Below are 22,464 nucleotides of genomic sequence, written 5' to 3' on the forward strand. Positions count from 1 at the left end.
TATCACACTGTTTCTTATATGCAAGGGGGAGAGGGTGATATTACTACCAATATCAAAGACGTGTACAGCCCCCCTTGTGATATTGTTCCTAATATCCACGTTGGGAGAGGATGATATTACTCCCAATATCACAGAGGGTGTACACCCCGCCTGTCATATTATTCCTACTATCCAGAATAAGAGAGAATGATATTACTCGCAATAGTGCCGGGGTGTACACCCCCCTTGTGATATTGTTCCTAATATCCAGGGAGGTAGATCATGATATTAATAACTCCCAATATCGCTATGGGTGTACACCGACCCTGTGATATTGCCTCTAATATCCAGGGGGTAGAGTATGACATTACTCCCAATGTAACAGTGGGTGTACATCCACCCAGGGATATTGCTCCTAATATTCATGGAAGGAGAAAATGATATTACTCCCAATATCACAGGGAGTGTACGCCCCTTCTGTGATATTGTTCCTAATACCCGGAGGGCGAGAGGATGATATTACAGCAATATCGCAGGCTGTGTACACCCACCCTGTGATATTGTCCCTAATATCCAGGAAAAGAGAGGATACGACTCCCCATATAGCAGGAGGTGTAAACCCACCGTGAGATATTTTCCTAATATCCATGGAGGGAAAGAGCCCGATATTACTCCCAAAATCTCAGGGGCTGTACATCCCCCCTGTGATATTTCTCTTAATATTCAAAGGCGGAGAGGATGATATTACTCTCAATCTCGAAGAAAGTGTACACTCCGGAGTGATATTGTTCCTAATATCCAGAAGGGGAGAAGATGATATTACTATTCATATCGCAGAAGGTGTACACCCACTCTGTGATATTTTTCCTAATATGCAGTTTGGGGAGAAGATAACATTGCCAATATCGCAGAGAGTGTACACCCGCCCTGTGACATTGCCCTTAATATTCAAAGGCGGAGAGGATGACATTACTCCCAATATTGCAGAAAGCGTACGCTTCCCATTGATATTGGTCCCACGATCCAGGAGAAAAGAGGATGATATTACTTTCAATATCACAGGGTGTGTACACACCTCCTGTGATATTGTTCCTAATCTCAACGTGGGAGAGGATGATACTACCCCCAATGCCGCTGGGGGTAGAAACACTCTCCAAAAAAACACTGGGAGTAATGTCATACTCTACCCCTTGGATATTAGGAGCAATATCACAGGGTGGGTGTACACCCATAGCGATATTGGGAGTTATTAATATCATGCTCTCCCTCCCTGGATATTAGGAACAATATCACAAGGGGGGTGTACACCCCGGCACTATTGCGAGTAATATCATTCTCTCTTATTCTGGATAGTAGGAATAATATGACAGGCGGGGTGTACACCCTCTGTGATATTGGGAGTAATATCATCCTCTCCTGATATTGTTGTTAATATCCAGGGTCAAGAGGATGCCATTACTGCAAATAGTGCAGAGGATGTACACCCTTCTATGACAGTTGGTAATCTCCAGAGGCGGAGAAGATATTACTCACAATAACGTAAACACGCTGTGTGTCCACCGTGGATTGTAATATCCTGGGGGGAGAGGAGGGGTAATATTACTCCACTACTAGGATTTTACCTCTACTGCCACTCCTCGTTAACACCCTGGGACATTATTTTCCATATTCTAGGAGGATGGCACTACCAAAATCACAGGGGGTGTATACCCTGCTATATTATTCGTAATATTGTAGGGGAATGTTCATCCTGATGTCACAGGATTGTACACACTGTGATATTATTCACAATACCCTAGTGGGACATTAATAATAATGTCACAGTGTGTGTACTCTTTGTGGTATTATTCGTAATATCCTAAGGGGAGGTTACCTTTATTGTCACATGGGGTGTGTTCCCTTTAATATTATTTGTAATGTCCTAGAGGGATGTTTCTCCTTGTGTCACAGGGTTTGTCCACCTTATCAAATTACTTGTATAATGCTTACAAGATGTTACTCCCTATATCACAGGGGGTGTACACTCTGTGATACTATCATAATATTCTAGGGAAATGTTACTTTTAATGTTGCAGAGCGTGTACACCTTGTGAAATTATTCGTTATAGTTTTATGGGATGTTACTCCTAATGTCACAGGGGCTGTACATCTTGTAATATTATTCATAATATCCTAAAGAAATGTTACCTCGAATGTCACAGGGAATATACACCATGTGATATTGTTCCCAATATTGTAGGGGGATGTTACTCCTAATGTCACAGGGGGTGTTCACAGTGTGATAATTTTCATAATATCCTAAATGGATGTTACTGCTAATGTCACAACACATGTACATCCTCTGCATTTGTTCGTTATATCCTTGGGGGAGGTTACTCCTACTGTCACACGGAGTATACTTCCTGTGATATTATTCATAATATCCTAGGTGGATGTTACTCCTAATGTCACAGGGGCTGTATATTTTGTGATATTATTTGCATTATCCAAGAAAGATGTTGCTCCTCAGGTCACAGGGGATGTACACCCTATGATATTATTCGTACTATCCAGGGGACATTACTCGAAATGTCACAGAAGGTGTACACTCTCTGATATTACTTGTAATGTGTCAGGGAAATGTACTCCTAATGTCACAGGGCATGTACGTTATGTGTGCACACCCCCTGTGATGTTATTTGTAATATTTTTGAGGCATGTTAATCCTGATATTACATATGCCGTTATCCATGTGTGAACAATTTTGTGGTATTATTCCTAACATACTAGAAGGATGTAACTCCTAACATCATATGGGGTATAAGCCATGTGTGTACACATTCTGTGATACTATTAATAATATCTTAGGGAGATGCTACTCCTAATTTTACAAGGTATGTACATTATGTGTGTACACCCCCTCTGATATTATTTGTAATATTCTAGGGGAATGTTGCTGCTAATGTCACAGGGGGAAGACACCATGTGTCTTACATATATATTACATTTTTACACTACTTTCCAGGAGTCAATCAATTTTGTCAATCAATTCATTATTCTTGTTGCCCAAAAGGGTAGAGATAATTACAGATCACAGATCTGTCTAGCATTAGCTAAGGACGTTTTATTACAGCGACAGATGCATGTGTGTGCCTGCACGTGTGTGTGTGTGTGTGTGTGTGTAATTCAATCATAAATCGAAGGTTTAAACGTTGTGTGGGTGGTAGATAATTCGTTCTGACTCCTGGCTTCAGAGTCCCATGTTTATTGGGAGAAAAGAGAGTCAAGCTGGGAAGAATAGTAGCCCTGTGCCCTCCAGAACTGCAGCATGCTTGGGAATTGTGAGGCTTCCTGCTTTCCAGGAGATTCTGGAACTAGGAGGATGTCACCAGTGACTAGCACAGTACCACCTTCCTTACATCTGCCTGTCATCCCTCCTCAGGGCATCCAAATGTGGCCCTCTCCTTAACTCCTTCCTCTGCTTCTCTTCTCACAACCCCGGGATCTGAGCTCTCTCTTTACCTGTGCACAGTATCTACTTAGGGAAGCCCTAGCACCTGCTGCAGTCAGGGCTGCAACCCTGAGCTGAGTCTAGTAGAAATTTTGTGAACTAAAGATAGAGCAAGAAATGTAAATTAGTGCACCCACTATGGAAAACATTCTGGAGATTTCTCAAAGAACTTAACACGGAGCTACCTTTTGATACAATTATCTCATTACTGAGTACATACTCAAAAGAAAATACATCGTTCTAACAAAAAGACACATACTCTCCTATGTTCATGGCTGCACTATTCAAAATAGCAAAGACATAATCAACCCAGGAGTCCATCAATGGTAGACTGTATAAATAAAATATGGTACATATACACCATGGAATACTATACAGCCATAAAAAGAATGAAATCATGTCCTTTACAACAATGTGGGTGGAGCTGGAGGCCTTAATCCTAAGCAAATTCATGCAGGATAGAAAGCCAAATGCTGTATGTTCTCACTTACATGGGGAGCTAAATATTGAACACACATAGACATCAATATGGGAAAAATAGACTCTGTGGACTACTTGAGGGTGGCGGGAGAGGGATGGCTTGAAAAAATACCGACTGGGGGCGGTCTCTACAGCCTGCCTTGCCTGTCTGTCTCTGGGATCGCTCCTCCTCCTGCTCCTCTCCTGCTCCTGTTGGGCCTTGTGACCACCTGGTTACCTGTATGTAGGCCTCCATTTAGAGTAGCATTGCCACAGGGATGGATCCTGTCACTCCACACCCCACCCCCAACCCAGTTACCCACCCCTGAGCCCTAGTTCCCAGTTGAGGTCACACAGTGCAAGGAGACCTGCGACCTCGCGGCCCGCTCGCCCAACCCAGAGCCTCTGCCCTGGCATGTGAGGCACCACACCCTCCTCTGTCCTGTGCCGGGCCTGAAGGGGCCCCTTCAGATCACAGCTGCCACCACAGCCGCTGCCTCACGCCGGAGGGCATGACACAGGGGTGGCTTTCCCAGCTGGCTGCCACACAGGAGCTCTAGATGCTTAGCCAGCGCCGTGGAGAGACCTAAAATTAAGGCACGACTTAACAGCTTATTTTGTAAGAGAAAAGCTCAACCCAAAGGCAGATTGTTAGTTTGGACTTTATTGCAAGCAGAACTGCTATGATGTGCTTTTAGCACTGAAGTGAGTTCCACCCTAAGAACAGAAAGTGGCTTCTCTGCTTTCCGTCCCAAGCACAAGTGTATTCACCTTGCAGACTTGAATCACTGAAGATGTAAGTCAGCTGTTACTCTCATTTTGGGAGACATCCTGTGGACAGCATGAAGACTGTCCCTGATCAAAGTCTTTAGTAAGCAGGAAGGAGTCAAGGTTAAAGAATGTGTTTGCTTACCCTGGACTACAGTATTTTGGAAAACGAACCAAGGCTTGGGTTTTGCTCTGGAAGCCTGTCCTGCCTGCTTCTGTAATCTGGCGCTCCGCATCCAGATCTTGGCCCGTTATGGACACCACCGTCTGTTACTCTTACGATTCTCTGCTCTTTTGGGAGTTCAGACATGGCACCTTATTTCACTTTTGAGCTACCCTCTGCCGTCCAGAAACTTAGTGGACCTGTAGAACTATATTGTTCTGCTAAACCTGTGACCACTCACATCTCAAGGTCGCATAATGGAAAAAATAGAATAGAAACATGGAATATATTAAGATTCATCAGGGGACTTTGACAATTTTTTTCTCTTAACTCCTCCCTTTTGGGTTACTACCAATGCATTCTCAACAATAGGTCAGTGTTGTTGTAAGTGGCCCTGTAACAGTATCCACAGCAGTTCTTGGTGATTTTGATTCACCCACAAAGCATTTTATTACAGCAAAATAATAAAGGTGCTGGTTTCATTGGCTGCAGGGTACCAGAGAGTAACCCCAAAGCTGACGTGTGCGCTAAAATCCAGGGGAAGTGGCTGAAGCATTCCACAAAGAATTACTTAATCCCTCCACAAGAACATCTTTAGATTTTGAATGTATCCTCAGAGGACAAGGGATCACACAAATGTGCAGCTTATAATCCGGCCACACATGAATTAAGAGTTGAACCCATTGGCCAAAAGCTCCTTGTGAGTCACCTTTCTTCAGATGATTTTGGCATTCTTCCCCTGCTCGTTCACAGGTATTAGCTGTTCATTCACATAGCCCTGTAACTTTGGAGTGTGTGTTTAGTGGGGTCCTGGCTCCTCAAGTGTGTTGGCTAAAGAACAGGCAGGATATTGCCCTGGGAAGCAACTGGAGAAGGTTGTGTTCTCATCTTGCCATAGATAGCATTGACCCAGTGGACTCTGGAAACAATTCCTGCATGGTGGGAAACAACTCTGGAGATGTAAAATATGTGGCATACATGGTTAATGTACTTGAACACGCTCCTACTCTAAGGGACTACAGGATCAGATAGTGTCTCTATTTTCCACAGTACACTTTATCTCTGATGTTTGTAGGAACCCACCTGCCAACCATAACTGGTTTCATAATTCACAGCCTAATCATCCTTCCTCAAGACATCGAACTGCAGGAAATTGACTGAAATTCAGTGGGGTTATTATGCAAGATAGTAGGCTACATCAGTGTTTAGCAGATAATGAGGCTGGATTTATGCAGTCTACTGGAAGACTTGAAATAGAAAAAGGGAATGGATTCAAGCAAGTTATAATTATGGCACCGGCAAGCATAGAAGTGGTAGATGGAGACTTTGTTTACTCTGTCCTACAGTGCTACCAGGCTGCTGGGTCCAGTCATTTGTTGGTATGACATCCACGGATTGATAACCAGCCATCTGTCTTAAGTCCTTAGATCTAAATCCCAAAAGTCACACTTATCAAGACCTGGAATCTTGGACCCAGACCCTGTCTATTTCATCATGTCCCAAGCTGGCTTGAGCTCTCTCCATACTCAGGCTGTGATGCAGGAGCATGTGGAGAAATACATCTGCGAAACTACAAATGAACATGGTACCATGCAGGCAGAACCACCTCTCATGGTTGTTCCTTTTGAAACAAACAAAAGCAGAAACAGTTGCACTTTTTGATGTTACTCAGAAAAATGAAAAAAATAAGAGATGGTTCAGAAAGTGGATTATTCAGCTCATTTCCAGAGAAAGTACATCTCAGTGCAGTGGAATCACCATCAGAGAAAAATGCTGGTGGCATCTCTGTTTCTGAGGTCCCCATCAAATTGAAACCCTACAGACCCCCATAGCAGATACATACAACCTGGTGTGGAGGGCAGGCAAGGAAAGTGGACTGCCCATCAATGCCTATTTTGTGAAGTATCAAAATCTGGAGTATGAAGTTGGTGTGGTGGGAAGTTGGCACAGGGTTTGAATCCCAGGAGGTGAAAGTGAGCTTCATTTAGCTGAAATAGAGCCATCTAGTCTTTATGAACTCTTGATGGTAGCAAGAAGTGCTGCAGGTGAAAACCCACCTGCCATGCTTACCTTCTGAACCAGCAAAGAAAAAACAGCGTCATCAAAAAACACCCAGGCATCCTCTCAACCCACAGGCACCCCCGAGTATCCTGTTGTTTCAGAAGCTTCAAACAACAATTTTGGAGTGGTGCTTACAGATTCATCTAGGCACAGTGGTGCTCCAGAGGCACCAGATCACCTGATTATCTCCACTGTGTCAGAGAGGTTGGTCTATGTCACTTGAATTCCTTGGGCAGATGGGAATTCTTCAATCCCTGGCTTTGAGGTCAGATATAAATGGATGAGGACCAGTGACTGGCTGGTGGCAGCTGAAGATATCCTTCCTTCCAAAATTTCTGTGGAAGTTTGTAGTGTAGAAACAGGTTCAACATACAAATTTAGGGTCGTTGCTATCAACCATTATGAAGAGAGTTTTCAGAGTTCAGCGTCTCATCCTTATCTGGTGACTGGGTTCCCCAAACTTTTTTCCAACTGTCCAATAATGGACCTCACATTGTGTACACAGAGGCGGTCAGCATTACTCAGATTGTGCTAAAGCGGACATACATTCCGTGAAATAATAACGCTTCCATTCTTTTATATCTATTACCGACCCACAGATAATGACAATGACAATGTTTATAAGAGGGATGTTACAGAAGGTTCAAAGGAGTGGCACATGATTGGCCATCTGCTGTCAGAAACTTCCTATGGCATTAAAATGCAGTGCTTCTGTGAAGGAGAAGAAAGTGAGTTTAGCAGTATGATGATCTGCGAGACTAAAGTAAAATGCGTTCCTGGAGCTTCTGAGTATCCGAAAGACTTGAGTACCCGTCTGAATTCCTCAGGAAGTGAAGGAAATGTGAGGCCAGCAACCAGCCCTGACAGAAGCAGTGACCTGTTCTATCTGATCCTTGGCTGTATGCTGGGTGTCTTGGGCCTCATTCTTATGGTTTTCATTGAAATATGCCTGCGGAGGAATCGCCAGCAGAATATCATACAGAAATATGACCCTCCAGGATACCTCTATCAAGGATCAGATATTAATGGGCAGATGATGTAATACACCACTCTCTCAGGAGCAAATGAGATAAATGGAAGTGTTCATGGAGGTTTACTGAGCCATGTCGGTATCAGCAGTGGCTGTTCCCACCTTCACCATAAGGTTCTCAACGGAGTCAGTGTAGTTGTGAATGGGAGCTTAAATGGAGGACTTTACTCTGGGCACACCAACTCTCTTACAGCAATGGGAATGGAGCTGGAGGTTGTAATCCTAGGCAAATTAATGCAGGATCAGAAAATGAAATGCTGTTATGTTCTCACTTATAATTGGGAGCTAAGCATTGAACGCACAGAGACATCAGTATGGGCAAAATAGACTCTGTGGTCTACTTGTGAGTGGAGGGAGAGGGATGGGTTTAAAAAACTACTTATGGGAGGCGGCCTCTACAGCTGGCCTCGCTTGTCTCTCACAGGATCCCTCCTCTTGCTCCTGGCATGCTCCGGGCAGCCCTGAACACGCCCGGTTACATGTCCACTCCCCTCCGCCTGGAGGAGCGCTGCCGCGGGGGCGCGCCCCAGGTCCCATATCCAGAGCCCTGATGCCGGGCTCCAGAGTCAAGGCGCCAGAAGAACCAGGACCCAGCCCCCGCCTGACTTATCCAGCGCCTGCGTCATGGCCTGCAAGACACCGCGCCGTCCTCTGCCCTGCGTGGCGCATGGAGGGGCCCCTTCGGATCGCAGCCGCTGCCACCATAGCCGCTTCCATAGTAGCCGTCGTGGCGTCGGAGGGAAGGACCTGAGGGTGGCTTTCCCAGCCGGCTGCCCCACAGGAACTCCGGATGCTTAGCCTGCCCAGCCGAGAGATCTAAAATCAAGGCATGACTTAACAGCTTATCTTGTAGGAGAACAGCTCAACCCAAAGGCAGATTGCTAGTCTGGACTTTATTACAAGCAGGGTTGCGGTGATGTTTGTAGCACTGAAGTGAACTCCGTTGTAAGTACAGAAAGTGGCTTCTCTGCTTTCCCCCCGAAGCACAATCATATACACCTTGCAGACTTGAATCACTGAAGATGTAAGCCAACTGTTACTCTGAGTTTTGGAGACTCCCTATGGACAGCATGAAGACTGATCAAAGTCTTTAGTAAGCAGTAAGGAGTCAAGGTTAAGGAATGCGTCTGATTACCCTGAATTGTAGTACCTTGGAAAGTGAACCAAGGCCTGGGTTTTGCTCTGGAAGCGTGCCTTGCCTGCTTCTGTAATCTGGCACTCTGCATGTGAATCTTGGACCCATATGGACTCTGCTGTATGTTACTGTCATGATTCTCTGCTCTTCCATGAGTTCCGACGTGGCACCTTATTTTACTTCCGAGCCACTCTCTACCGTCCAGAAACATGGTGGACCTGCAGAACTACATTGTTCTGCCAAACCTGTGACCACTCATAGCTCATGGTTGCATAATGGAAAAAAGTGGGGTAGAAACATGGAACATATACAGATTCATCAGGGGACTTTGACAATTCTTTCTCTTAACTCCTCTCTTTTGGGTTTCTACCAATCCCTTGCCAACAATAGCGTTGGTATTATTTTGAGTGGCCCTGTAACAGTATCCGTGGCAGTTTTTGGTGATTTTGGTTCATCCACAAAGTGTGTTATTACAGAGGAGGAAAAAAGTGCTGTCAGGATAATAGAAACGATGTCAGCTGTGATCGCACAGAAAATCCAGAAGAGTTCACTAGAGGAGACAGCTGTGTCTATTCAGAAACAGACAGCAACAATTTACATTGGAATCCTCTTATTTTGCCACCTATCTCAGAGGACGGTGCTGAAAAGACAACATGGCCTCCGCCTGGTGTTCCTTTGGACAGCCCCTCAGGGGTCCTCCAGCAGCCCCAGGAAACCGGAGGATGTGCAAACAACCAGTCATCTTCTGACTTCAAGCCTGTAACCAACTGCACAAAACAGGCCTGGGAGTGAACTGTGTGAAGGATCTTAATTCAAATCAGAGAAAATCATTCTTTTTTTTTTTTTTTTTTGCAGTATAATGTCATGTGAATGTGTCCTAAAAATGTGTGCCCTTTTGTATTATTTATGCCTTAAAAGTTTTCTTACCCATTGCTTCCTTGCGCTCAGTAAGAAACAACCTTGTTTTGCCTAGCTTTCAATCACCTGGAGGGCAGAGGGATCATTCCATATTTTCTAACAACTGTAGTGGCAGTAAGAACTCCTCATGCAAACGATTCCATCCCTTGGCTGCTTCAGCTCAGAGGAAATGCAGGGGCCAATTGAAGGTTGCCACCAGTCAGGTTTTCAGATGGAAAACTGTCTTTTAATAGTGTATTATCAAACTTTCTGAGAACACTTTGAAGTCAACCACGGTTTTGACCCAGTGTTTATAATAGCAGACCTGGCTGATGAATTTTAAAAGAGTGCCTTCCACTAAAGTGGTAATGTGACCAGACAACATTCTCCCTATCTGCACGTGGGCACAAGTGATGTTCAGTCTTCTATTCTAGTCATAAGCAGTGACGTGGACATGGTGGAGTGTAAGATGTAGTTGAATGATTGCAGTATGCGGAAAAGGAACCAAGGCCAGAGAGACAAATAATGCTTTACTATCCCTCTGCGTTAAAATTACATTGATTCATAAAATGGCCGGTACGGTATGGGGCTCTTTTTGACTGTTTCTAAGAGTAGGAACAAAATAAGACTTTAAGTCGTGGCTTGAAAAGAAAGACACACATTTTCAGAAGAAAAAAGGGGAGGGCTGCAGGGAGCCTCTCTTGGAGGGAGCTCTTCTGTCTGCTCCATTAGCCTAGGAGCATGTTCATGGTGTCACACTGCCAGAAACTAGTCATTCTCTCACTTCCAACAGGGGCAACAGCCTGAAGGTGTGAGTGTCAGAAAATACTTATTCTGGAAGAAAAGGTGTTTGTTGTTCTTGTTGTTTATTTTATGAAGTTTCCTGACTTTTTTTTCCAGAATGTCTTCCTTTTAAACAGGCACCAAAAGCATTGGTCAGCAGAGCTCCTGACCACTGCTGCCTCTGTGTGACAAGGACATTGGAGCTGTCTTTGGAAGGATCTTCTCCACATTAATAAATGATTATGATATATTTTTTAAAAACTACCTATTGGGTACTATGCTGACTACTAAGGTGACAGGATCCATATTCCAATGACAAGGGTAATGGAAACATAACAATTCTATCGTCATTTATATTTTAATAGCATTATACTGTTTTAACCATCCTCATCTTGTATATAATCTCATTGTATATTAGAATACAGCTATTAGAGCAATAAGGAAGAATGGATAAATACAGTCAGCTTTTTGTTTTTGTTTTGTTTAGTTTTGTTTTTGAGACAGGCTCTCACTCTGTCGCCCAGGTTGGGGTGCAGTGGTAAGATCACGCCTCACTGCAGGGTCGACCTCCCCAGATCAAGCAGTCCTCCAACCTCAGCCTCCCAAATAGCTGGATAAAGGCTGAACTGTCATGCCTGAGTAATTTTGTTGTTGCTGTTGTTGGAGAGAGAGGGTCTCACCCTATTGCCCAGGCTTCTCTCCAACTCCTGGCTCAAGTGATCGTCCCACCTCAGCCTCTAAAAGTGCTGGGACTATATATATATATGAAAAATAGTGCTTGGAAAATTAGCTTACTAATTGAAAAATATACATATGAATGACTGCTTTGAAATATATATGTATATTATATATATGCACACACATATATATGTATATATATATGCAACCTTCATCTGAGAGTAGCTATGCTTTTGGCTTCTGAGATGAACCTATTCACGATGATAAATATTTACTATGAATTCAGCTAAACATGAAACTCAGCAATCTTTGTATCTATTTATCTCTATTTCTACCTAAATCTGTATTTCGAAAGTTGTGGCTAAGCCTTCCTAGTTAGTTAGATTTTTATCCTTTACCATTCAATGTGTGTGTGGCGTGGAGACTGTTTTCACAGATCAGGAAGTTGACAATTATGTCCCACATTCAGTGGACTAACAGCTCAGAGATCCTCTCTCTGGTTACTGCAATGACAGTGCATGGTCAATCTTCCAGATCACCGGAGATGATTGTGATTTTATTTTTAAGTCTAGCTTCTAGGAATCACTCCCTGGAACAGAATAATTTATTGTTCACCCAGTGTTCACTCAGAATTTGTGCTTTAGCTCTTCAGCCAGTAGGGCTAAAGGCTCTTTATTGATGAATCAGTGGTTAGCTTGGGGAGTGCTTACAAATTTGTCCGCATTCCACCTTGATTGCTCTTGAGTGGGTGCAGGCTAGCACAGATACACAGCCTTCCAGATCTCCAGAAATTAGAGATCCTAAGACACTTTTTCTTGGCTTTCTCTTTGCCTGGTTTTCTCTGGTAAACTTCTGGCTGGCTGTCAGAAGTTTATTTCTTGCTACAAAGCATGCTAAAGATTCCAAGCTCCTCTTTAATGTTCCCAACCAAGGTCTCCATTGTTTTTGACAATGCCCTTGGGAATGTACCTCTTCATGACCGATTCAAAATCAATCATTACTGTGAGGCATTGAGCAAAGCTCTCAGTTTTTACAGCCTGTCAGTCCTCCTAGATGAATCTCTGCATCACTGCAAAGGAGTTGACAGGGGCTTCTCTAGCACTCACACACGCTCTACAAGTCTGTGCTGGGGTAGGTAGGGGGATGGTGTCTCCCGGTGTTTTGTCTTATCCCTTGAGGGACGGAAGATACAGCCAGTGGGAAACTTGGGCATAGCAACCCTAGACCTGCTTTTCCGGGGTGGAGATTCTACCCTATCAGTGGAGGTTGTATCTGCATTATTTCATCCAGTCCTCACAATTATAAGAGAAACATATTTCTCTCAAAAACTTATAAGAACAGCCAATTAAACTGAAGTTTAAATTATTGGCCATATTTATGCCAGGCATGGTGGCTCATGCCTATAATTCCCAGTACTTTGAGAGGCTGAGGTTGGAGGATCACTTTCTCTTACAATTGTAGGACAGAATAAGATAATTCACTTAAAATTTGATTATCCACTGCCTGTATCTAGTATTCCTTCTATTAATTCAAGTCATTCTTTATGAAGGAATTTTCATATTTTTGTGAATTATTCTTAAACATTAAGAACTATTCTTATGAAGGGGCAATCATAAAGTAATTCATGTTCAAGAACACATTTTAAGACACAGATCATTCTTATAATGAAAGAGAGTGAAACACAAATAATGTAAACTTCAGTTGAATTGGCTGTATTTAGGCCTGGCATAGTGGCTTAGGCCTATAGTCCCAGCACTGTTAGAGGCTGAGGTGGGAGGATGACTTGAGCTAGGAGCTTGAGAGAAGCCTGGGCAACAGGGTGAGACCCTGTCTCTCCAACAACAGCAAGAACAAAGTTACTTGGGCATGACAGTTCAGCCTGTAGTCCAGCTATTTGGGAGGCTGAGGTTGGAGGATTGCTTGATCTGGGGAGGTCGAGGCTGCAGTGAGCCGTGATCTCACCAGTGCACTCCAACCTGGGTGACAGAGTGAGAGCCTGTCTCAAAAACAAAAGAAAACAAAAGCAAAAAGCTGACCGTATTTATCCATTCTTCTTTACTGCTCTAATAGTAGTATTCTAATATACAATGAGATTATATACAAGATGAGGATGGTTAAAACAGTATAATGCTATTAAAATATAAATGACTACAGAACTGTATGTTTGCATTACTCCTATCATTGAAATAACCCATTATGCAACCCATCTGTCATTAAACTTTTGGATCAGAGTTACTCCTTATAAATGGAGTCAGCCTTTTTTAGACTTTGTTCTCAGCAATCCTCATTAAAGGAGGCATTCCCGGATTGCTTTAAATAAATTCAAAAAACACATATCAGAAACTTTTGATATGTTTGTTGTGTGCCATATTGCCAGTAATTAAATTAAATACTAGAAAATACACCATTAAATATGATATTTGATATACAGTTGGACCTCCATATAAATGGGTTCTGCACCTATGGATTCAACTCATCATGGATTAAAAAATTTCAGGAAAAAAAATTGAATGATTACATTTTCACTGAACATGTGCAGACTTTTTTTGCTTGTGGTTATTCCCTAAATAATACAGGGTAACAACTACTTACACTTAATGCATTTACATTGCATTAAGTATTTTAAGTAATCTAGAGATTATTAAAGTACATTGGAGGATGTGCTTAGGCTACATGTAAATACTTCCCCAACTTATGTAAGGACATCTGAGGATTATTAGCATCTAAGGATTTTGGTATCTGTGGGGAGTCCTGGAACCAATTTCCAGTCGATACTTAAGGAAAGGCTTCATACAAAATTAACATGATCAAAATATAGGTATTTCTGATAATAAGGATATTTTACTGCACATGTATTTTAAAAACTTCAAAGACCTAAATAAATTTGGAGTTTTATTAAAATGTAATGAGGCTTCTGAGTATTCTGTATTTTCTGAAGCAAAAAGTGAGTCTTACTTTCTATTCTGGTAATGACATGTTCCCAGGTAACTGTCTGCAGGATGCCATCGGTGAAATTACTAAAGTCTTACAGATTTTCAGTCTTTTTATCTGTATCATTGTCACTCTCTTAAGATCTGTGTCCATCGATAGTTTGTTCTTGAGCTAAAGAAAATGGACTGAGCCTATCAATTTGATAAGCAGTCCAATTTATAACTTTATTAAATAATATTTCTCAGTATCCCTGTTGATTTTGGTTACATTCAGTAGCCAAAATCAGTAGGAATATAGGGGTAAATTTGGTAGCCTTTTAAACAGTTGCATCATATGTTTTTATCAATTATTTTGTGCATTTATTCTTTTATTCAAACAGACAATTAATGAATATCAGTTATATTTTAAGCATTGTGTACTTTCTTGGAATATACCTGTGTGTAGTACAAACACAGTTCTTTTCTTGTAATTTGAGAAGCAGAAAAGATGCCTACTATTACACTGTGAGTTTTACAAAGAAAAGTATAAGGCTTTCTGAGTCTTTAAAACAAATAGCCTAATCTAGTCCAGGAGTTAAAGAAAGAATTCCCTGAAGAAATGTTGGAACTTACACTTGATGAAATGGGACTTAGCAGATGTGGAACAGAGAAAAGAAAATTCCAGTTCAGGGGGAAGAAACCTGTGCTCTTGCATTAACCCATCAGTTTGGATAAACACACTCAGGTATTCATATACCTGGGCTGGCTTGGAAATCAAGGGAAAGAAAAGATACAGCATATAAGAGAAGACATGCGCAGTATTCTAAGAGACAGTAGTTTAATGAAAATCAAAACAAATGTATACCTCCACACTTTTAAAAATGTACAAACTTTCATAGAAAAAGATAAAGAATGTCAAGTAGTCAGTATTTAGCATTCTCAGAAGTTGGTGTTTCTGATACCTTTAGTCACGTTACTGACCTATCTCTGATTCTGTGAGTGCAAAGCAAAGCAAAACAAAGCAAAGTTGTAAGAGGGTAAGGGAAAGAACCAGAGAGGCTACAGATGAGAAAACTGTTGGCCACATTAACAAAGCTTACCATGCCACATTCATAATCTAGAAACACCCCCATCTGGCCTAGAGACCTTTCTGTATACTGAGATAATAGTGGGGAAGAGGTCTTGAGATGACACCAGTAGCCTTCTTGACACAAAAAAGTAGAACAAATTTCTTGGAGTTAACCAGCATGTCATTTCTCATTGTCCAAGAATCATTGCAAAATCCAACAGCCCAGTTCCAGCACTGCCCAATGTCCACCTCTCAGTAATATCTTCCAAAAGTGAATGGCAGGGCTCGCCATCAAGAAAACACTTAGATTTTGTTGGAGTTGGGGCAATGTTGAGATCAACAGAACCGAAGAGTAGCTGTCTCAGAACTTCAAACAAGGGGAATGTACCAAGTGGTTATTTTATTATCCCAGGAAATATGCACTGCAGGAACAAGAAAACAGTCACATGAAAACATAGTGTTATAAACTTCTAATGGATGTGTGCTTTACATAGTGTCTACGTATGCCAGGTTATCCCTGGAAATATGGGTCAGGACAGCAGGCACATAAAAGAAGAAATATGTCCTTAGATTTAAACATTGTGCTATTCTTCCTTATCCAGGAGTCCTTACAGACTCCCAGAGCCCAGTCCCAAGAGTTGTCCACATCCAGCTCCCAGTAGTGTTTGCCAGAGGAGAAGACCCAGGCTCCCCATGCAGCAAAATAGTCAGATCTGTCAGAATGCAAAGATTCACGTCTCAACATCAAACTTCTCACATCCTCAAACAGCCTGATATTGTAATTGGTTACTTCCCAAGTGAAGGAAATTTCCACTGTAGAAACAAGAGAATGTTCCAGTGAAAAGCAGTTTATAAATTATTATGTTCAGATAAGAAAGAGATTCTCACTAGAAAACACAGGTCAAGATTAGAAAGAAACTTCTGCCTGGAAAAATGTTGGAATCAAAGGGTGTTAGGATATCTGCACAAGTAAATGGCTCAACTTCAATGATCACAATTTCTATAAACTCAAAATTATAAAGGGGAGGAAGGTCATGTCTATGTCTAGTTAGCGACCTTTCATAACAACTGAAAAACTGGAACCTCTTGCACTGCAGCCAAGTCCACAGCAATAAAATTAACCTTCATTGTCTCTTCTCTGTCAGGGCAGAGCAGGAGGCTGGGGACAGGAGATGAGGTGGGGAGCCATCCTTAGACCCAAATAAAAAAGTTATCACTTTGCCAGAAATATTATAATCTGCCACTTAAACTAGTCAATTCATACTTAAAGAGAAAATCTGAATCTGCCTTCTGAAAAGTGCGGCTTCCTTGCAAGAATTATCTGACTTTCATGCCAGATTCAGGCACAGACTTCTTTTATTTGCTGGATTTATCATGATCTGTCCTGGAGTTCTATCTAAGGCCTCAGCAACCAAAAAATCACATTCCTACTGTTCACAGATTCTCAGTTTTTGCATTGTTATATAAGTTATTCGTGTATGCTTTGGTTGATTAAAATGCACATGATTAAAATTATAAATGCTATGAAACTTCACCTGAAATGTATTTTAAAAAACACTGTCACTCCAATCAGTCATTAACTGCACTGAATTTGAAATTGAAATGTCCTGAATTAATTCAGTTCTGTATACTTCATGTAATAATTGTATACATGAAATTGTATCACGTTTGAACCATACATGAATGGTTCTACATCCTAAAAAGCCCTTCTGCATGTTTTACTTTTCTGATAAATTTGCTATATGGCTGATTCCACCATCTTTTTTTTAGTTTTGTCTGTTTGATGATAGTGAAACTATAAATATAAATACCTATTCACAGACTATTTTCTTCTAGATGAAAGATCGTTACACTGGGAAGGCTGCCCATAGAAAACCAGAATTGAAGGCATTGCATGTTGATCCCACCAGGAGGGTGACACTCACCCAGAAAGCGGTTGAACCTATCCACCAGTCCAGTGATGGGCCCTGTAGTGAGCTCTGGATTCACAGGCTGGGGCATGTGCAGCAGCACGGATTCACTCCTGCAAGGAAGTAGGTTGAGTTGGTTAAGTTTCTGATGTCTGTGTTTAAGAAATAGATTCCAACAGAAAATGCTTCATTCAAACCCACTTCTGATATTGTAATGTACCTCCACAATCCTAGGATGGGTTTGTGGCTCTTAGGGAATCTTTCTAACTCTTCACTCCGTTTGTAACCTACTGCCACTGAAAGATAAATGCCCCTCTCCCTATCTGCCGCCAAATGGTTGATCTCTAATTATGATTCTGAATCCTAAAAAGAGGAAATTGTATTCTAGCAACTTCTGCATTGAACTCTTCAAAACATAACCCCCTGAGTCACTTGGAAAAGTAAGAAAAGGTTAATGTCTGATAAAAGGCATAGGTAACATTCAACATACAACACAAACACATGAGTACACACACAATCACACTGACACATTATGGTGTTAGTAAATTATGTTTTCACTTTGTTGGAAACAGCTTGATGTTTTTCATAGCGTGCCTTGTGCTCCAGCTTGCACTGATGGCCAATAACATACCTTGCCACCATGTCTCCCAAATCCTGTAGCGAGAGAGAGAGAAAAAAAAATGGCTTCTTTAGAAAGTTGTTATTCTTGTTGGGTGAGGTGGCTCACACCTGTAATCCCAGCACTTTGGGAGGCCAAGGTGGGTGGATCACCTGAGGTCAGGAGTTCCAGACTAGCCTGGACAACATGGCAAAGAAATTCCATGTCTTAAGAAAACATAATAAAATACATTACTGAAGGAAAGAACCCCATGTATATAAGGCCAACTTTTTATTTTTAAAGATGGTAAACTTTATTTTGCCAAATTATTTTTTTCAAACTTATCTTTTTAAATATTAGTATTGCATACAGAAAATGATTTTGTTAGAAATATCACAAAGTAGGAAGGACATAAATCCAGAAAACAGGCTTTTAAGTGAGTAAATTTATTTCTATGGAACAAACCTCAACAATTATTTTTCCTTTAGCTTTGATATGTTAGAACTTTTTTCACAGAATGATACTCATTACATGAGCTTGACTCTGAGAACCTCAGATGTGGCCAATAAAGAACTAATGAAAAATGTAAAGTAAGAAAATTATGAATGTTTTTCCAAAAAACAAAACAAAATAAAGCAAAACTGTTACGTCCCACTGGGACTCTTAGCCATGTTTTTCAGAAATATTTTGTTTTCTATTATTGCCTACTTCATTGTCTTAACAATATGAAGACCAGGATGTCAAAGGGCATTAAGCATGTGGTGAGTTATATTACGGCCAGTTAACCCAAGGGAGGTCAGATGTGGCTTCAGATTCCACGTAGGCAGCTACCTTTCCTCACTGAGGCAGAGCAAGGTAATCCAGAAAGTCTTTTCAGACTCTGAGAATGCTGTACTTATATTATTTGGAAAATCACTTGAAAAGATGAAATATTAAATAATTTATACTAAAATCTGGATTATTATTCTGATAAATCAATTTGATTTGTTTAGTGGTTTTTTCACATTCAGCTTGTTAATTCCACAGAAGAGGGGTCCTGCTTTTCATGTATATGTGTCTTTTCTGCAGGACTTGAGTATGCACAAATTTTGGTATCTATCAGTGTCCTGGAACCAGTCCCCAGAGCTGACTGATTAAGTTCAGTTTTGTTCTGACATTTTTATTTTGTGTTTAGAAATACATTTTCATGAAGTTATTACTATATTCATTTTATTTCTCATTCCAATACTATTGAGAATCATGAATAATCAACCAATGTTTCTGTAATGAGCATTTATTGATCCTTAGGGTTACCAGATAGATGTTTTTATAGGTAGGAAAAGAAAAAATGATTCCCTGTTATAATATCGCTTTTTCCTTTTTTTTTTGTACTGTGGAAAAATATCATAGTTGATTTCTTGCAAGCCAATAGAAAATTTCAAGATATATGTAGTAAATGATAAATGTAATATTCTCTCATATGATGTAATATAATTTTTGCATATCTTTATTTTCAGTATCTTTTTGTTTCTTATTTTAAAGTAATGTTTATTTTAGAAACTGTAAAGATCAAGAAAGCCATGGCAGAAAATAAATATCTGCCTAATTCCATCAGAAAAATATAAAATCATGGTTATATTCTTGTGTGTGCAATTCTACCCCTTTCCTATTTTAAATGTATTTTTGTTTACATATACACAAAACCCAGTAAACCTCTCTATATGTAAGGTATATAATAAACACATACTTATTCGTTCTTTTTCATATTTTTGATATTTAGAGTTTTTTTTTTAATTCCTAAATCTTGACTATTGCCAAACATTGACTATCCCCAGGTTGATCTTATATGTTTTGAAAGGGGTTAGGTCATCGGACAGCCAGAAATGGCTCCATCTTTCTGTCCAGGGATTATCAAAGTGTCTGGCTTGGGAGTAAGAGTATGTTTTAAACAGTTTGATTGGTTGGCCAATGGCAGCATATTTTTAACTTACCCATCGCCCCAGCTTATTTTGTTGTTGTTCTTAAGAGACGGGTTCTCACACTGTCTCCCGAGCTGGAGTTCAGTGGGCAATCTTAGCTCACTGCAGCCTCAAACTCCTGGGCTTGATCAATCTTTCCACCTCAGCCTCCGAAATCGCTAGGACTACAGTTACGTGCCACAGTGCCCAGCTAATATTTGTACTTTTATTTGTTGAGACAGGGTGTAACCTATGTTGCCCAGGATGGTCTCAAACTCCTGGCCTCAAGCAATTCTCCCACTTAAGCCTCCCAAATTTATGGAATTACAGTAATGAGCCACCGCTCCTGGCCTTATTTATCACTTCAGAGTTTGTCCTTCCTTTCTAGGTCTATGACGTGAAATGTCTTTGCCCGTTCTGTAAAACATTCATCTGTCGTGGTCATATGAAGCATTACAAAATTGTTTTTGATATTTCTTCATGTTTTATGTTAAGTACTCCAACATGGTAGTGTGGCATTTTTAAAAATGACAAGAAAAAACACAACAGATGGTTGACTAATCACAAACAGGACTTTAACGATCACAGTCGTGCTATCATTTATTATGATATATTAAAAAGTCAGCACTTACTTGTAATGTGCCTTGAGACAAATCGTTTAGCAACTTGATTTCTCAGACCTCAGTTTCCTCCTCTGGGAAATACTAATATCAATTGCGTGTAGTGTATCTTGAAGAATTAGAAAAATTGTAAGTAAATACTTTATTACCAAGCATGATTGCTGTGGTTACTTAATCGTTGTTACTGTTGTAGCATCGAACCACTTACCACTTGGGTTATTTGTTCGAAGTCAAATATTATTAATTAATACATATTTCATAAACTAGTCTTTTCCATTTTATTTATTTATTTTTTTTAAAAGGATGGAGCCTTGCTTTCTATCCCAGCCTGGATTGCAGGGTGTGGCACGATCTCAGCTCACTGTGACCTCTGCCTGCCGGGTTCAAGCAATTCTCCTGCCTCAGCCTCCTGAGCACCTGGGACAACAGACACGTGCCACCATGCCCGGCTAATTTTTTGTGTTTTTAGTAGAGACGGGGTTTCACCATGCTTTCCAGGCTAGTCTCGAACTCCTAACCTCGTGATCCGCCAACCTTGGCCTCCCAAAATGCTGGGGTTACAGGCTTGAGCCACTGCGCCTGGCCATACTAGTCCTTAGAGTTGATTGAATGTGGAAGTTTAGTTGACAAGTGGCTGGTTCAAATTGTTAAATTAGAAATAGTCAATGTTAGAATTGTAGAGTGCCCTTGTGTTTCTCTTCCATATCATTTGGGCAACTAGTAAACAGTATACTGTTTTATCAACAGGTATGTCATTTATGCTCCAAGCAGCCACAGCAAGTATTCAGGGGAGTCATTTCCAGGAATTTCTAACGCTCTGTTTGATATTGAAAGGAAAGTGGACCCATGCAAGGCTAAGGGAGAAGTGAAGAGAAAGCTTTGTTGCAACCTTCACTGTGCAGGCAGCTTCAGAGGCTTTGAAACAAGAAGCCTAAGAGGATTCCTTAGAGAACCTATATTGAATTTGTGTGGTATGTCACTCAGAAAGAGTCATGATGGGTATATTGATGTATTTTAAAATTAGTATATTAGAAATAAAGATGGATAGTATATACAGTTATGTGAGTGTTCATATATTTGTCTGTGTATATATTTTTTCTTTTATTTTCTCGTTGTGGATTAAAAATAAATCAAAATTTATAATTATACAAGGTTATTCTGAAGTGGAAGAATCAAAGTCAGTATTAAATCCAAGGGGAATGGACAAATATCGTAAAACTCTCATCTGGCATTTTCGGGGAATCAAGTCTAATGTGTTCATGTCACTTCACACATGGGAAATCATCAGTTTGTCATAGAGCACACTGCAGAATATGCACAACTGCTCCAAGCCAGAGGTCTCACGCCCTGCCTGGCCTTCCAAGGCTGAGAGGATCGCTATCTCAGCGCGCTAGTGGGGACACTGATTAAATTACACTTTTAGTATATGCAATCACTCTATAGCATAAGAAATCATTATTTTTTATTAAAATATGTTATTTATGTAAAAGACTATAATATAACACACAAGTATAGAGAAAAATAGTAATGAAATGAACATTTGTGAACCTACTAGCCATGTTAAGAAAATAACATTTCCAATATCATTGGGTTCCCCATGCACTAATGACAGCTGTGCTCTTTCACTTTCTTGAATTTTGTGTTTATCTTTATTTCCTCTGTTACTCTTTATAATTTTATCACACATGGCTACATTATTTACATGTTTTATGGTTTGGCTTTAGGTAGTTTTGAACTTTTTTAAGTAAAATCATACCATGTGTAGTTTTATGGTACTTGATTTTTTTCCACTGGTCCTTAAGTGTTCAGATAGATAGATAGGTAAGTAGATAGATAGATAGATGGATAGCATTTATTCAAATGAAAGGAAGATTCAGGGTCCGTCAAGACAGAGAAAACATATAATAATGTGAATAGGGAAAGTTAATATAAAGAATGATTAATTATAACAACATTTGAGCAAGGAAATATTGTCTAG

The 22,464-nt window shown here is 40.6% G+C and overlaps 1 pseudogene; it reads left to right on the forward strand.

The window, feature by feature from the left end:
• Positions 1–288: 288 nt before the first annotated feature.
• Positions 289–21,784, forward strand: LOC112207958 (cell adhesion molecule-related/down-regulated by oncogenes-like; annotated as a pseudogene).
• The last annotated feature ends 680 nt before the right edge of the window (positions 21,785–22,464 follow it).

Source organism: Pan troglodytes, chromosome 9 (genome assembly GCF_028858775.2).
Source record: "Pan troglodytes isolate AG18354 chromosome 9, NHGRI_mPanTro3-v2.0_pri, whole genome shotgun sequence".
Taxonomy (NCBI): Eukaryota; Metazoa; Chordata; class Mammalia; order Primates; family Hominidae; genus Pan; species Pan troglodytes.